The sequence below is a fragment of the Salvelinus sp. IW2-2015 genome, unplaced genomic scaffold (genome assembly GCF_002910315.2).
Source record: "Salvelinus sp. IW2-2015 unplaced genomic scaffold, ASM291031v2 Un_scaffold1055, whole genome shotgun sequence".
Taxonomy (NCBI): Eukaryota; Metazoa; Chordata; class Actinopteri; order Salmoniformes; family Salmonidae; genus Salvelinus; species Salvelinus sp. IW2-2015.
In genome coordinates this window covers 1,398-6,893 of record NW_019942708.1, presented here as the reverse complement: position 1 = coordinate 6,893, position 5,496 = coordinate 1,398, and the positions used below count along the sequence as shown (strand labels likewise).

At 48.0% G+C, this 5,496-nt stretch overlaps 1 pseudogene; it reads left to right on the top strand.

The window, feature by feature from the left end:
• The window catches only part of LOC112069590 (L-rhamnose-binding lectin CSL3-like), a 38,246-nt pseudogene extending 34,274 nt beyond the window's left edge, over positions 1 to 3,972 (top strand).
• The last annotated feature ends 1,524 nt before the right edge of the window (positions 3,973 to 5,496 follow it).

Genomic DNA, 5,496 nt, shown 5'->3' with positions numbered 1-5,496 from the left:
TAATTTCATGAGTTGACAAAGACACTAAAGGATGCACAGCGCAAAGAGTGTTTGTTTGAAGGCAAATCTGGCTATTTACTGCCACCAACAGTTATGCAGTGTTTGCACAAGAGTATAATATTGGCTGATCCCTCCTGATTGAATCATTATTTATCTGATATTTTACAGAGTAAATTGACTGAGAACACGTTCTCATTTACAACAACAACCTGGGGAATAGTTACAGGGGAGAGGAGGGGGATGAATGAGCCAATCGTAAACTGGGATTCTTAGGTGACCGTGAGTTTGGGTGCCAGATTGGGAATTTAGTCAGGACACCGGGGTTAACACATCTACTCTTACGATAAGTACCATGGGATCTTTAATGACCTCAGAGAGTGAGGACACCCGTTTAACATCACATCCAAATGACAACACCCTACACAGAGCAGTGTCCCTAATCACAGCCTGGGGAATTGGGATATGTTTTAGACAGAGGAAAGAGTGCCTCCTACTGCCCCTCCAACACCACTTCCAGCAGCATCTGGTCTACCATCCAGGGACTGACCAGGACAATTAGCTTCAGAAGCAAGCCAGCAGTGGTATGCAGGGGGGTATGCTGCTGGCATGTATAATGAATAATGAGAAATTAATAATGGGGTGCATTCAGCAGGAATGCAAATTTTGAAGGTTATAAACAAATATGCTATTTTGAACAATAATGTCTCTCCGACATGTAGATTAAGGAAAATACTTTGTCCTATTCATGAAATTTATATCTGCAATGATCGAAGGTTTTTTGACTGAACGTGGCCCATGTAATTCTTCCTTAACGAAGAAGCACCACCTAGATGGCTACTTTTAAAATGTTGAAGCCCTCAATGGCAGTTTCATGCCAAAATGGATTCATCCATCTAGAGTCCTCTATCTAACTCATGAGACTGACTCAATAGCAGGTCAGACACAAACGCCGGCCCCTAATTGCAATGAGGTGCACCTGGAGACAAAGAGAACACCTGGGTAATTAAGACATGTCACATAACATAAATACCAGGTGTATTGGGTCTTGTTGTCATCAGTTGCATTTTCTTGTTACACCACTCCGTGTACCTGGAATCATGCCGCATGTTTCAACTGATGGCGGTCACATGTGAGTTACAAATCTGGATCTGATGCAGATTAAGAATTTAAATATATACGATCAAATGTTTGTAATAAATCATATGATTTGGAGGACATTCAGTTCCTATTGGGCAAAAAAGTATTCAAAACAAAATCATATAACAATGTCACATTTTGTGCTGGGAATAAAGAGACAAATACTACTTGACTATAATACACTTAGTATAACTGAAATGATTAGTATAGAGACCAATGCTGAATTCTAGCTTCATGGTCAAGTGCATATTGTTGTGAGATGTTGCTGAACTAGCTGGTGTGATGTTTGTTTCGTCTGGCTGCAGCTTGCTGTACACTAACGGATGGAGGTACTGTTGTAATAATGATGATACTACTTAACCAAGCTAATGTGAGTGGTGTGTAATTCCTGTTTATTTGTCCTGGCAGCAATCAGCATCACGTGTGAAGGCTCTGGATGCTTTTCTGCAATGTGTAAGCTAGTTCAACCCTACAGTATACTCACGACCACCTATATAGGTTCTACTGTAGATTAGGGTCACTAGCCCACACCATAGAGAACCCAACTTGGCTCTCCTTTGTCCCTCACCTTTCTCCTTTTTCATTGTCTCTCTTCCCCATCTTCCCCAGATGGAGAAGATTCAAATCAAGCGTGCCAACTATGGTCGTCGTAAACGATGTGTGTGTCCATTGGGGCCCACAAAACCAACTCACCGACACCAACTGCCTCAGCCAATCCACCACCAGCAAGATGGCAGAAAGTACTGGAACCTGTGGTTTACCTGTAGAACTCCTTGACTAGTGTTAACCAGCAAGATGGCAGAAAGGAACTCATGACCTCTACCGTCTTTGAAACACACAGAGCGGTGGGAAGAGCGAGTGTGTTGTGCCGGCGCATCCAATTTCGTTTTGTTGGAGACCCCTGTGTCGGACTTACAAGTACCTGGACATCAAAGAACTCCTGTGTCCAACAGCAAGAAACAGTCAGTCTCTGAATGTGTGCTAATAACACTTAGTGTGGGGCACCAATATCCATAATTAGATTCAACGTACTATCGTATGACTGTGGCATGTTGGGAGATTGTTTAATACTCCTACCACTTTACTCTTTTGTAAAATAGTTACTCTGCTGGATAGCTAGAAAGGAATAGAACTGGGTTGGTTCCCCATGTTATGTTTCCCCACGGCCGTCCCATGGGGGGGGGGGGGGGGGGGGGGGGGGGGGGGGGGGGGGGGGGGGGGGGAGGGGGGGGGGGGGGGGGGGGGGGGGGGGGGGGGGGGGGGGGGGGGGGGGGGGGGGGGTGGGGGGGGGGGGGGGGGGGGGGGGGGGGGGGGGGGGGGGGGGGGGGGGGGGGGGGGGGGGGGTGGGGGAGGGGGGGGGGGGGGGGGGGGGCGGGGGGGGGGGGGGGGGGGGGGGGGGGGGGGGGGGGGGGGGGCGGGGGGGGGGGGGGGGGGGGGGGGGGGGGGGGGGGGGTGGGGGGGGGGGGGGGGGGGGGGGGGGGGGGGGGGGGGGGGGGGGGGGGGGGGGGGGGGGGGGGGGGGGGGGTGGGGGGGGGGGGGGGGGGGGGGGGGGGGGGGGGGGGGGGGGGGGGGGGGGGGGGGGGGGGGGGGGGGGGGGGGGGGGGGGGGGGGGGGGGGGGGGGGGGGGGGGGGGGGGGGGGGGGGGGGGGGGGGGGGGGGGGGGGGGGGGGGGGGGGGGGGGGTTTTAATTTGATGGGGGGGGGGGGGGGGGGGGGGGGTGGGAGGGGGGGGGGGGGGGGGGGGGGGTTCCCCCACCCAAGTCATACTGGTCTCTGCTACTCCATACAGATGGTACGGGTGCCCAAGTCTGAACAACAGAACGCCTGAACGGCTTTTACTTCCCCCAAGCCATAAAACTTGCTGAATGACTACCCTGACCATCTGCATTGACCCTTTTTTGCAGTAACCTTTCGACTTGTTTCATATGCTGCTGCTGTTCCTGTTATATGTATACATATCTCGCTCAAATTAGCTAGCAGAACATGGAAGGGAAGTGTTCTCAAGCTAATTTGATGTGTTGACACTTATAATCTGGTTTACCTGAATGTTTCATGGAACGGTAAACTTAGCGAGGCAACTCCCACAGATTGGTTGGGTCTATATAGCTAATCTGACAGATGGCCAGCAAAACAACTGCATAGAAATATAGATTTGGTGTAGCGGGTCGACCTGTTCACCAGCTTAACAACTGTTCATAAGGATGTGAAAACTACAAGGTAACGGTGGAAGATGACGCGCCTAACCTTTTATTACTCTTAGTTCTTGACCAACACGTTAAAATGCACCTGAAATCACATTCCCTATTAGTGCCCCATCACTAACACTTCACCAGGCTAATGTATGTCTGGCATGTGTGTGTAACTCCTGTGTTGTCCTTGCAGTAAGCAGCATATATGTGAAGGCTCTGATTCTCAACTACCTATTGGTAAGTGGTCAACACTACCGTACAATGTATTCATGGGTGACGTATGTTAGGTCACTAGCCCACACACACACCCGATTTGGTAAATCCTTTTCTTCGTTCTTCCTTCAGATCGGGGTGAGATCCATATTCAGCGTGCCAACTATGGTCTCGCAAAACGTGTTGTTCCTTGGCGCCACATAAACAACTCAAAAACACCAACTGCCTCAAGCCACTCCAGCACCAGCACATGGCAAAAGGTACTGAAACCTTTAGTGTGCAATACTGTAGCACTTCATTGCTGTTGATGTTAACCTCTACCTGTTTCACACAGGTGTGCGGAGACGCCAGTGTATCGTCAGGTATCCAACTCGTGTTCGGCGACCCCTGTGTCGGAACCTATAAGTACTTGGATGGCTTACACCTGTTACTGAATGTGAGTGTTGTATATGTTCATGCACACATGACTGGAACTAGAATGCTGGTACTGATGGTTGTCTTGCAGGATATCTTCCGTGGGAACCTGAAGATGTACAAGCTTCTGGGACATTTTCATCGGGTCGTTTCTGTTTTTCCTCCAACTGCCAAATCAACTTCAGTGACCATTGTAAACCTGTGCATTTTGTGCTGAAAAATTTTTAAACCATTTCTGAACTGTGGTTGTTGGTCTGAATTAAATGAACGTGCTGGAAGACGATACTGGTTGCCTCTTGTATATTACTAAAATGTCACACCAATATTATGACCATGTGTCCGGTTTCTCTCTTACACGTGTTCACCGTCTCATTGTACTTGGGGCTTAACTGCCATTGCCTTTGTAATCTGTGCCACCTTTAGGCAGTTGTAGAAAAGTTTATACTCATTGTGATCACTTTCCTGACCACCTCAGGCGGGGATCTGGGATGGGTCAAACTATATTTTAATCAATTGAACCTGCGTCTCAAGATCACTGACAGGTAGTACTTATGACATCAGCAGCCTTAAATGGTCCTAATTTGTATTAATCACTAGCTAATCTGGTCACAAAGCAGACCTGGATGGGTGGAGAAATGTTTATACAATGTGTAGACCTAAAAAATTGATAGTTAAGTGTTGGATCATGAACCAAATGTTACTGTGTAAATTCAGCTAGACTCTTCTCTTAATAATTCATGACTTGCAGTGAAAGCTGCCCAACTACATCACATTAGTCTAACAGCTTCTATCCAGAGACACACAGAGTCACAGGCACGTCGCAACTCCCACAAGTCAAAGGGGACCTGACCGATACAGACATCCAAGAGCTGCCCTCAACCATCACATTCCACCCTGAGAATAAAATAATTCCATTCCTGCTCCATGCACCACCAAATAAGGAAACACACCATGAACGCCAGGCCAACAATGTTTGAGTGCATGTATGACCATGTCCATTGAATTAGTATGCATTTGCACAAAACACCTGCATGGATAAGCCTCTGTATCAACACAGCCCCCTCATGGTCATTCAAATGTATTTGTTTTAACTGGAAATTTATTTTACATCATCATTCTATCCTTCGCCAGCAACTCCACCCCCACTTGTCTCCAATTCCACCATCCCAGCCTGTCTCTGCTGGCCAAACACTTTGGATTTCCCGCCACATATATATTTCAACCTATGCTGTGATTAACGTACCATTTCTATTGAAAAGACTCTACAGACGTGAAAAACGTTAATAGGATATCTTGGTTCTTATATTTTAGATCAATAGTTTGGCATTTTCAGCTTTTCTCGAGAACCTACTTGAGGGCAAAACTAAAATAAATGGTCAATTGATTCTGTATTCTCACAACAAAAGCTGCATTAGTTGAAAAGCACAAGTCTGAATCGGTAAATCAAAATATCTTCCCACATCTGTATGGCACATATCAACATCCTGGTCCTCAAATGAAACTGGTATACATTCTATTTATGCTATTTTTTTTCCGCTGCAAGT